This window comes from Ovis canadensis, chromosome 20, assembly GCF_042477335.2.
Source record: "Ovis canadensis isolate MfBH-ARS-UI-01 breed Bighorn chromosome 20, ARS-UI_OviCan_v2, whole genome shotgun sequence".
Taxonomy (NCBI): domain Eukaryota; kingdom Metazoa; phylum Chordata; class Mammalia; order Artiodactyla; family Bovidae; genus Ovis; species Ovis canadensis.
This window is the reverse complement of record NC_091264.1, coordinates 24,269,392-24,281,994: the sequence shown is the minus strand read 5'-3', so window position 1 is coordinate 24,281,994 and position 12,603 is coordinate 24,269,392. Positions and strand designations below refer to the sequence as shown.

Below are 12,603 nucleotides of genomic sequence, written 5' to 3'. Positions count from 1 at the left end.
ATGACTGGTTTGGTAGGTTTATTCCTGGTCCTGTTCTCTAGCTGAGGGGCAGAGCAAGTCTCCTGCCCCCTCCTCTCTAAGCTTAGCCCCCTGATCTTCCCTGCAGAGGCCACATGGGCATCCTGGGCGGATGAACCTCCTCCCTTCTCCCCACTTCCAGGCTGGGACTCTCCCTGGCAGCTCTGCTGTTGGCATCACAAACGAGGGCTGTCCTAGGAAGGACTTGGGCTTGTTGAGATCCAGCCCCTCATTCCCTGGCTGACTGTGGCTGGTCAGGATGGCTGAAATGAAGAAGTGTTCCCTTCGGATTTGGCCCTGTTCTTGGCAGAGGACAAGAGAGAAAACGGGGAGTCACCTATGTGCTCTCAAGGCATTGTAACGACAGGCAACACTCTCACCGTTTCAGGAGACAGAGGGAGCTAAATACAGCGCACTTGGCCTTAGAAGAGCATCCAGAGGGGGATTTGAGTTCCACTAGCCCAGGGTTTCTCCTGATTGACTTCTTAAAAAAAATTTTTATTTATTTGACTGAGCCAGGTCTTAGTTGCGGCACTCAGGATATTTAGTTGTAGTGTGCGATCTCTTAGTTTGGGCATGGGGGATCTAATTTCCTGATCGTGGCTCGAACTGGGACCCCTGTGTTGGGAAGGGTAGCCCCTGGACCACCGGGGAAGTCCCTGATTGCCACTTTAGAGCAGAGCCTAGTCAGTGACAGAGCCAGGCCACCAGCCGACCTTTGCTGTGCCCAGAAAAGCTGGAGGTCCTGGGTCATTCAGGTTCCAGTCTTGTAGCTAGACAGCCTCAGGATGGGGAAGCCCAGGCTCGGGGCTGTGTTTAAATAAACAGCCAGGCTTGCCTACAGCTTCTCTGATTTGCAACTGTTTGAACTTGTTAAAAATCCGTATTTTGGAAGCCCCGTTATCTTAGATGTTGAACTGCTCCGGAGGGGTATCTGAGAAGAGGACTGCCTGATTGGTGGGTGCAGATACTGGGCTGACCATAGTACTGCTTTGTACTTCATAATTAAGATCTGGAATGATCAATTTCTTAGAAATTTTGAGTTTATTTTCCTGTGTTTCCATGTGGAGGAGACAGGGGTCCTGGCCTCAACAAGGAAAGGTCGCTCCATTCAATCCTGCCCACAGTTTGCAGGACACAGACTTCAATTTCTCATTTCCCCTTCCCCAGCCCCTGGTGGCCACTAATCTGCTTTCTATTTCAGTGGATTTTCTGACTCCAGATAAATGGAATCATAATATGATGTCTTTTGTGACTGACTTCTTTCACTTAGTGTATTTTTAAGATTCATTATATTGTGGTGTATTTCAGAACTGAATTCCTTTTTATGGCTAAATAATATCCCATTATACAGATACACTGGGGGCTTCCCTGGTGGCTCAGATGGTATAGAATCTGCGTGCAATGCAGGAGAACTGGGTTCAACCCCTAGGTTGGGTAGGTCCCCTGGAGAAGGGAATGCAACCCACTCCAGTATTATTGCCTGGAGAATTCCATGGACAGAGGAGCCTGGTGGGCTATAGTCTGTGGGGTCGCAAAGAGTTGGACATGACTGTGCAACTAACGCTGTATAGATATATCAAATGTTTATCTGTTCGATGGACATTTGGATTGTTTCACCTTCTGACTTTTGTGAGCAGTGCTGCTTTGGATGCTTGTGTGCAAGTTTTTGTTTGGACACTTGTTTTCAGTGCTTCTGAGGATATACCCATATATCCAAGAGTAGCGTTGGTGGGTCACATGGTCATTATTTGGAAATACTAACCTGTCCCCCGCAGTGGCTGTGCCACTCGACATTCCCACGAGCAGTGTGGGAGGGCTCTGCTTTCTCCACATTTTCACCAACACTTGTTTTCTTCTTTCTTTCTTTTTCTAACTTACAGGCGTCTTTGTGAAGTAGAATCTCACTTGCATTTCCCTAACAGCTAGTGATGTCGAGAATTTTTTCATATGGTAACTGGGCGTTTGCATATCTTTGGAGAAATATCCATTTTAGTCATTTGCCCATGTTTGAATTGGGTTGTTTTGTTATTGTTGAGCTGTAAGAATTCTTTGTGTATTTTGGATACTAGGCCCTTGTCAGATGTGTAATTTGAAAATACTGTCTTTGACTCTGTGTGTAGTCTCTTCTCTTTCTTCGTCGTGTCCTTTGCAGGCTTTAGTTGCGGCATGTGGGATCTCGGTCCCTGCCCAGGGACTGAACCTGGGCCCCCTGCTTTGGGAGTGTAGAGTCTTAGCCACTGGACCACCGGTTTCAATTCTGATGAAGTCTGATTTGCCGGGTTTTCTTTTTATGAATTGGGCTTTGCGTGTCAAGTCTAATAACTGTTTGTCCAGGCCTAGGTCCCAAAGATTTTCTCCTGTGTTTTTCTGCTAAAAGTGTTATAGTTTTATGTTTGAAGTTAATTTTTATGTTAGATGTGAGACTTAGGTTAAGATACTATTATTTTCTTTTAACTATGGATATACAATTGCTCCAGCATCATTTGTTGACAAGGCGATCTTTTCCTGCATTGAATTTCTTCTGTACCTTTGTTAAAAAAAGAATTAGGCATTTTTGCATGGGTCTCTCTTCTGTTCCACTGATCTGTGTTATTTTTCTTTCTGCCATACCATACAATATTGACTGCTATAGCTGTATAGTGAGTCTTGAAAACTGGGTAGCCTGATTCCTCAGACGTTATTCTTTTTCAAAGTTATTTCAGCTCTTCTAATTCCTTTGCCTTCTATAGACTAATCTTGCCTATGTCTATAAAAAAACCATGCTGGGATTTTGATAGGTATTATGTTAACCTATGTATCAGTTTCCAAAGAATTGACATCTTTACTCTGTTGAATGTTCTAATCCATGAATAGTATCTGTCTCTCCAGTTACTTAAATCTTCTCTGAGTTCTTTCATTCGCATGGTGTAGTTCTCATCATACAAGTCCTGAACGTGTGTTATTAGGTTCATGCCTAATACTTTTATTTTGTTGAGTGATTATAAGTGGTATCTTATTTTTAACTGTGCTATCCACCTGTTCATTTCTAGGAGACAGAAATACAACTGATATTTTAAATTCGTTTTGGCTGCACCATCTATGGCGTGTGGGATGTTAGTTCCCTGACCAAGGACTGAACTTTGAACCCAGGCCCTCAATGTGAAGTCCTAATCACTGGACTGCCAGGGTGTTCCCTTAACTCACTTATTCCAGCATTTTTGGGGGGCAGGTTCCTTGGAATTTTCTTCATAGACAATCATGTGATCTGGAAATTGGCACAGTTTTATTTCTTCCTTTCTGTTGTGAATGCTTTTTATTTTTGTACCTTGTTGCACTTGTTAGAACTCTCATCTTAAGACTGGTAATAGTGGAGTCCTCTCCTTGTTCCCAGTCTTAGGGGAAAACATTGTATTTCACTGTTAAACACAATGTTGTAGGTTTAAAAAAATTTTATTTATTTGGCTATGCTGGGTCTTAGCTGAGGCTTGCAGGCTCTCTAGTTGTGGTATGTGGGATCTAGTTCCATGACCAGGGGTTGAACCCAGGTCCCCTGCACTGGAAATATTGAGTCTTAGCCTCTGGGCCATGAGGGAAATCCCAGTGGTGTAGATTTTTGTGGATGCTCTTTATCAGGTTGAAAAAGTTCTCCTCTGTATTTTAGTTTTCTATTGCTACTGTAACAAAGTACTACAAGTTCCGTGCCTTGAGACAATGCACATCTAGTATCCTACAGTTCTGAATGTGGGGAGTTCATAGTGGGTGTTACGGGCTAGAATGAAGGTGTAGGCAGAGCTGCATGAGGCTTAGGGATGCACTAATTTCCTACAGCTGCTACAGCAGATGACTGCAAGTGGAGTGGCTTAACAAAAGCAGATAGACATACTCTTTCACAGTTCTGGAGGCCAGAAACCGGAGATCAGTCTGTCCGGCTGAAAAAAGCATGCTGGCAGGGCTGTGGCCCCTTGGAGGCTCTAGGAGAGGGTGCGTGCCTTGTCCCTTTCAGCTCCTAGCGGCTGCTGGACCCCCTTGCCTGTGGCGCCATGGCCTGCTCAGGGCCACGTGGCCATCTTCTGTGTGTAGCTGACCTCCGTCTGCCTCTCTCTTACAAGGGTATCTGTCACTAGATTCAGGGCCCACTAACACAATCCAGGACAATCTCTCATTTTAAGGTCACTGACTTAATCACATAGCTAATTGTTACGTTCCGCGTCTCCCCCACCCTACCCTCAAGGCCCTATGTTGAGTCCTGATCCCCCCGTACCTCATTTGTGAACTGGGTCACTGTGGGTGTACTATCTAATGTGAGGTTAGACGAGTTGTGTGGACCTCAGATCCAATCTGTCTGGTGTCCTCATGAAAAGACGGGTCACATGAAGAGACACAGAAGTACAGCAGTGTAAAGAGTCAGGGAGAACGCCGTCTGCTCCAGGCTCCCAGAAGCTGGAAAAGAGGCATGGGACAGATTCTCCTTCACAGCCCTTCAGTTCAGTTCAGTCACTCAGTCGTGTCCGACTCTTTGTGACCCCATGAATCGCAGCACACCAAGCCTCCCTGTCCATCACCCCTTAGAGGAAACCCAACTTGGCTGCCCTTTGATTCCAGACTTAGGGACTTCAGGTAAAGCAAACGTACCGTGTCTGGGCCCCAGTTTGTGGTGCTCTGTTATGGCAGCCCTGGGAAACTAATACAGAAACAATTACAGGTTCCAGTATTAATAATCAGGACCTAACATCTTTGGGTGGCCATTATTTGGTCTCCCACCAAGGAAGAACTTATTTCCTTGGCTTTTTCCAGTTCTAGAGACTGCACATTCCTTGGCTGGTAGCCGCTTCCTCCAGCTTCTAAGCAGTTGCTAAACTGTCACTTCCATCATAACTCCTCTCTCACTTTGACCCTCCTCCCCTCTTTTTTAATAGTCCTGGTGATTGCACTGGGCCATTCTAGATAATCCAGGATAACCTCCCCATCTCAAGACCCTTGATCTTGATCACATTAGCAAAGTATCTTCTGCTACATAAGGTAACACAGTCACAAGTTCTGTTGATTAGTTAGGATGTGGGCATCTTTGTAGTTGTTGCTGAGCCACTCAGTCTTATCCAGCTCTCTTGTGACTCCGTGGACTGGAGTCTACCAGGCTTCTCTGTCCATGGAATTTCCTAGATAAGAATTCTGGAGTGGGTTGCCATTTCCTTCTCCAGGAGGTCGTCCTGACTGAGGGACTAAACTGGAGTCTCCTGCTCTGGCAGGAGCATTCTTTACCACTGAACAACCAGAGAAGCCTGGGGACGTCTTTAGGGATCTCTTGTTCACCCTCTGTTTCCATTTTTGTAATCTTTTAAAAATCATGAACGGGTATTGAATTTTGTTAAGTATATTTCTGCAACAATTGATGTGATTTTTCTTCTTTAGCTCATTAATATGCCTTATTACATTGCTTGATCTTCAAATATTGATCAGCCTCACACCCCTGGAATGAACATCATTTGGTTATGATGTAAAATTCTTTTTCTATCTATCTGAATTATATTGGCTAATAATTTGCTACCGATTTTTTATGTTTCTATTCATGAGAGTGGTATTAGTGTATAGTTCTCTCTTTTTTGTAGCTCTTGTTGGTTTTGGCATCAGGATAATATTAGCTCATAGAATGAATGAATTAGGAGCCATGCCTCCTCTTCTGTCTTCTGAAACAAATTGTGTAGAATTGGTATTGATTCTTCTTTAAACATTTGGTAGAATTCTTCAGTGAAATCATCTGGGCATAGGTTTTTTTTTTTAAATTATGGATTCAGTTTTTAATGATGGATTAAAATTATTTGTTTCACATGGTGAATTGTGACTGTTTTTTGAGGAATTGGTCTGTAGTTCTGAGTGGTTAAATTTGTGTGTTTAGAGTTATGATAGTATTTGGTTATTATTCCTTCTGATGTCTGCAGGGTGTGTAGCAACAGCCATTGTCTCATCCCTGATGTTGGTAGTCTTTTTTGTTTTCTTTTTTTTCTCTTCTGTTAGTTTCTGCTACAAAACTACAGATTTGTCCATTTTATTGATCATTTCATAAAACAAATTCTTTGTTTTATTGATACTTCCCTATTTTCTGTTTTCATTTATTATTTCCTTCTTGCTTTGGGTTTATATTGCTCTTTTTTTTTTTTTTTAGGTTCTTGAGGGTAGAAGCATAGATTATCAATTTAAGCCTTTTCCTTTTTCCCAGTGTCTGCATTTACTGCTGTGAAGGTCCTTTTCAGCACTGCATTGCCCTTCCCCACGAATCTGGCTGCGTTGTGTGTTCATATTCCTTTAGTTTAATGTTTATTTTGATTTCCCTGGAGATTTATCTTAGACTCTTAGTTTACTTAAATTGTGTTATTTCCGAGTGTTTTAGAGAATTTTCTGTTCTCTTTCTGTTACTGATTTTCTATTTTGATTCTGTTGTGTTTCAGGAACACACTCTTTTAGTTGTTTTAAATATGTTGAGCTTTATTTTATGGCCCAGGGTATGGTCTGTCTTGGAATATGTTCCAGGAGCACTTGAAATAAAAGTTCACCCTGCTGTCACCGGCCAGACAACAGCATTGTGAGTGAGCTCCTGTTGGTGACGGTGTGGTGCTCTGGGTCACTGCTGATTTTCTCTCCAGTTGTTCTACCAGTTGCTGACAGTTTCCAGCTGAGTTGACTCTTCAGCTCGATATTTGTGGTATTAGTCTGCTCAAGCTGCTATAACAATGTACCATAGAAATTTATTTCTCGTAGTTCTAAAGGCTACAAAGTCCCAGATCAAGGCCTGGCAGGGTTATTTTCTGGTGAGGACTCTCTTCCTGATTTGTAGACAGTCACCTTCTTGCTATGTTTTCACATGGCCTTTCCTTGGTGCCTGTGTCCATCTTTATACTATGTTAGGGCTTAAGCCTGCCAATTAATTTTTTATTTTTTAGTTATTCTGTTTTCACTTTTCTGTTCTTTTTCCTATCTCCCTGTGAGTTTCTTGAAAACATTTAAAAATTCCATATCTGTTTCTCTCTCTTTCTCTGTCTTCCTCTTCTTGTAAGGCCAGTAACCCTACTGAATTAAGATCCCACCCTTATGACCTAACTTAACTTTAATTACCTCCTAAAAGCCCTATCTCCAAATACAGTAAACTGGGAGTTAAGGCTTCAACATACAGATTTTGGAGGGACACAGTTCAGCCCAGAGCATTCGTGAATTTGTTTCCCTTTTCAACTCAGTTTTTACTTCACATATTTCACTGCTGTGTTGTTTGGTGCACATGTATTTAGGATTGATATGTCTTCTTGGTGCCTGACCTTTTATGATTATATAGTACCCTCTTCTCTCTCATGGTTTTCTTTGCTCTTGAAAGGTTGTTGCTGAGCCGTGAAAAATGCTGGGATCCTTGGCCTCCAGGGGAGAGGAAGTCAATCCAGGGGACTCCCCTGGTGGCTCAGATGGTAAAGTGTCTGCTTACAACGTGGGAGATCCGGGTTCGATCCCTGCATCAGGCAGGTCCCCTGCAGAAGGCAATGGCAACCCACTCCAGTATTCTTGCCTGGAAAATCCCATGGATGGAGGAGTGTGATAGGCTACAGTCCATGGGGTCACAAAGAGACAGGACTGAGCGACTTCACTTTCGCATAGTTCATTAACATAGCTTAAGAAAAACATTTCCATAAGAAAAACCACATCAGTTGGCTCAAGGTTTGCGAAAAGTTCAGGTGGAACCAGGTGTCATCATGGCAACACAGGACTTTAAAAGAAACCTTTCAATTTTGTGCAGAGAAGGGAAAGAAAAACCTGGCACTTGTGGTTTGTTTCCTCCTGCTGCTTAAGAGAGAGAGAAACGTCTGACACTTGCAGCCTGTTTCCTCCGTTTGGAGACCCCTGGCCTTCCTGCCCGTTACCCTCTCAGTCTGAAGTCTGCTTTATAAGATATCAACATAGCCACTGTTTTCTTTTGATTAATGTTTGTATTATATATATTTTTCTATCCTTTTTTGTTAGCCTGCCTATACTATTGTTATTTGAAATGGGTTTCTTATGTAGTTGGTTCATTTTTAAAAGTCTCCTCCAGTCTTTTAATTGATGTTTTGTAGACCATTTAAATTTAGTGTAATTATGATATGTTAGGGCTTAAGTCTCCCATGCCCAAGGTAAGAGAAACCCAAGTAAGATGGTAGGTGTTGCAAGAGGGCATCAGAGGGCAGACACACTGAAACCATACTCACAGAAAACTAGTCAGTCTAATCACACTAGGACCACAGCCTTGTCTAACTCAATGAAACCAAGCCATGCCTGCGGGGCAACCTAAGACAGGTGGGTCATGGTGGAGAGGTCTGACAGAATGTGGTCCACTGGAGAAGGGAATGGCAAACCACTTCAGTATTCTTGCCTTGAGAACCCCATGAACAGTAGTAAAAGGCAAAATGATAGGTTACTGAAAGAGGAACTCCCCAGGTCAGTAGGTGCCCAACACGCTACTGGAGATCAGTGGAGAAATAACTCCAGAAAGAATGAAGGGATGGAGCCAAAGCAAAAACAATACCCAGCTGTGGATGTGACTGGTGATAGAAGCAAGGTCTGATGTTGTAAAGATCAATATTGCATAGGAACCTGGAATGTCAGGTCCATGAATCAAGGCAAATTGGAAGTGGTCAAACAAGAGATGGCAAGAGTGAATGTCGACATTCTAGGAATCAGCAAACTAAAATGGACTGAAATGGGTGACTAACTCAGATGACCATGATATCTACTACTGCGGGCAGGAATCCCTCAGAAGAAATGGAGTAGCCATCATGGTCAACAAGAGAGTCTGAAATACAGTACTTGGATGCAATCTCAAAAACGACAGAATGATCTCTGTTCGTTTCCAAGGCAGACCATTCAATATCACAGTAATCTAAGTCTATGCCCCCAACCAGTAACGCTGAAAAAGCTGAAGTCGAATGGTTCTATGAAGACCTATAAGACCTTTTAGAACTAACACCCAAAAAAAGATGTCCTTTTCATTATAGGGGACTGGAATGCAAAAGTAGGAAGTCAAGAAACACCTGGAGTAACAGGCAAATTTGGCCTTGGAATGCGGAATGAAGCAGGGCAAAGACTAATAGAGTTTTGCCAAGAAAATGCACTGGTCACAGCAAATACCCTCTTCCAACAACACAAGAGAAGACTCTACACATGGACATCATCAGATGGTCAACACCAAAATCAGATTGATTATATTCTTTGCAGCCAAAGATGGAGAAGCTCTATACAGTCAACAAAAACAAGACCAGGAGCTGACTGTGGCTCAGATCATGAACTCCTTATTACCAAGTTCAGACTTAAATTGAAGAAAGTAGGGAAAATCACTAGACCATTCAGGTAGGACCTAAATCAAATCCTTTATGATTATACAGTGGAAGTGAGAAATAGATTTAAGGGCCTAGATCTGATAGAGTGCCTGATGAACTATGGAATGAGGTTCGTGACATTGTACAGGAGACAGGGATCAATACCATCCCCATGAAAAAGAAATGCAGAAAAGCAAAATGGCTGTCTGGGGAGGCCTTACAAATAGCTGTGAAAAGAAGAGAGGTGAAAAGCAAAGGAGGAAAGGAAAGATATAAGCATCTGAATGCAGAGTTCCAAAGAATAGCAAGGAGAGATAAGAAAGCCGCCTTCAGCGATCAATGCAAAGAAATAGAGGAAAAGAACAGAATGGGAAAGACTAGAGATCTCTTCCGGAGAAGGCAATGGCACCCCATTCCAGTACTCTTGCCTGGAAAGTCCCATGGACAGAGGAGCCTGGTGGGCGGCAGTCCATGGGGTCGCAGAGAGTCGGACACAACTGAGCGACTTCACTTTCACTTTTCACTTTCATGCATTGGAGAAGGAAATGGCAACCCACTCAAGTGTTCTTGCCAGGAGAATCCCAGGGATGGGGAAGCCTGGTGGGCTGCTGTCTATGCGGTCGCACAGAGTTGGACACAACTGAAGTGACTTAGCAGTAGCAGCGATCTCTTCAAGAAAATTAGAAATACCAAGGGAACATTTCATGCAAAGATGGGCTCGATAAAGGACAGAAATGGTATGGACCTAACAAAAGCAGAAGATATGAAGAAGAGGTGGCAAGAATACACAGAAGAACTGTACAAAAAAGATCTTCATGACCCAGATAATCACGATGGTGTGATCACTCATCTAGAGCTAGACATCCTGGAATGTGAAGTCAAGTGGGCCTTAGAAAGCATCACTACGAACAAAGCTAGTGGAGATGATGGAATTCCAGTTGAGCTGTTTCAAATCCTGAAAGATGATGCTGTGAAAGTGCTGCACTCAACATGCCAGCACATTTGGAAAACTCAGCAGTGGCCACAGGACTGGAAAAGGTCAGTTTTCATTCCAGTCCCAAAGAAGGGCAATGCCAAAGAATGCTCAAACTACCACACAGTTGCACTCATCTCACACGCTAGTAAAGTAATGCTCAACATTCTCCAAGCCAGGCTTCAGCAATACATGAACCGTGAACTTCCAGATGTTCAAGCTGGTTTTAGAAAAGGCAGAGGAACCAGAGATCAAATTGCCAACATCCGCTGGATCATCAAAAAAGCAAGAGAGTTCCAGAAAAACATCTGTTTTTGCTTTATTGACTATGCCAAAGCCTTTGACTGTGTGGATCACAATAAACTGTGAAAAATTCTGAAAGAGATGGGAATACCAGACCACCTGACCTGCCTCTTGAGAAATGTGTATGCAGGTCAGGAAGCAACAGTTAGAACTGGACATGGGACAACAGACTGGTTCCAAATAGGAAAAGGAGTACGTCAAGGCTGTATATTGTCACCCTGCTTATTTAACTTATATGCAGAGTACATCATGAGAAATGCTGGACTGGAAGAAACACAAGCTGGAATCAAGACTGCCGGGAGAAATATCAATAACCTCAGATATGCAGATGACACCACCCTTATGGCAGAAAGTGAAGAGGAACTCAAAAGCCTCTTGATGAAAGTGAAAGAGGACAGTGAAAAAGTTGGCTTAAAACTCAACATTCAGAAAACGAAGATCTTGGCATCCGGTCCCATCACTTCATGGGAAATAGATGGGGAAACAGTGTCAGACTTTATTTTTGGGGGCTCCAAAATCACTGCAGATGGTGACTGCAGCCATGAAATTAAAAGACGCTTACTCCTTGGAAGAAAAGTTATGAGCAACCTAGATAGCATATTCAAAAGCAGAGACATTACTTTGCCGACTAAGGTCTGTCTAGTGAAGGCTATGGTTTTTCCAGCAGTCATCTATGGATGTGAGAGTTGGACTGTGAAGAAGACTGAGTGCTGAAGAATTGATGCTTTTGACCTGTGGTGTTGGAGAAGACTCTTGAGAGTCCCTTGGACTGTAAGGAGATCCAACCAGTCCATTCTGAAGGAGATCAACCCTGGGATTTCTTTGGAAGGAATGATGCAGAAGCTGAAACTCCAGTACTTTGGCCACCTCATGCGAAGAGTTGACTGATTTGAAAAGACTCTGATGCTGGGAGGGATTGGGGGCAGGAGGAGAAGGGAACGACAGAGGATGAGATGGCTGGATGGCATCACTGACTCGATGGACGTGAGTCTGAGTGAACTCCGGGAGTTGGTGATGGACAGGGAGGCCTGGCGTGCTGCAATTCATGGGGTTGCAAAGAGTCGGACACGACTGAGTGACTGAAGTGAACTGAGGGCTTAAGTCTGCCAATTAATATTTAATTTTCTAGTTATTCTGTTTTCATTTTTCTGTTCTTTTTCCTATCTCCCTGTGAGTTTCTTGAAAACATTTTAAAAATTCCATTTCTGTTTCTCTTTGTGAGTTTATCTCCTTGAAAAACTCTTTTGGTGTTTGCTCCAGCTATTATATATATATACACACACACACGTAACTGTCCATAATCTATTGGTGTCATTGTTTACCAGTTCAACTGAAGTATAGAAATCTTGTTTTATATCTCCTCACCCTCCTCATTTATAAAATTGTTTAAAATACTTCCTCTACCTGCATTTAGAACATTAAACAGTGCTAGGATTTTGCTTCAACCATCAAACATAATTTAGAAAACTCAGTAGGAGAGGGAAAGTCCATTGTATTTACCCATATTTTTGCTTAATGTTCATCCTTCCTGATGTTTCAAGGTTCATTTTTTTTTTTTTCCTTTTTCATTTCCTTTCTATTTAGAGAAGTTTCACCATTCTCTTAGGGTAGGTCTGCTGGTGAATAAGTTCCTCAGTTTTCCTTCATCTGAGAATGTCTTGATTTTTTCTTCACTCCTGAAGGATATTTTTGCAGGATATAGAATTCTGGGTTCACAGTTCTTTTCTTTTAGCACTGGAAAAATATACTACTTCCTGCTGGGCGCCACAATCCTGCTGACAAGTCAACTGTCTGTCATTCAAATTATTTTTCCCTGATAGGTAAGATGTCATTTTTCTCTTGCTGCTTTTAAGAATTTTTGTCTTTCATATTCAGAAAATTAATTGTGATGGCATGGATTTCTTTTTATCTGGTTTGGGCTTTGCTCAGCTTCTTGATTCTGTAGGTTAGTGAGAAGTCTTCAGCCATGATTGCATGGAGGTCTCTCTCAGCCCCACC

General features: G+C 42.6%; 1 protein-coding gene across 1 annotated transcript in view; it reads left to right on the top strand.

Moving 5' to 3' along the window:
* TCP11 (t-complex 11) overlaps window positions 1-12,603 on the top strand; it is a 47,061-nt gene that overhangs the window by 32,493 nt on the left and 1,965 nt on the right. The gene's annotated exons all lie outside the window — the stretch shown is intronic.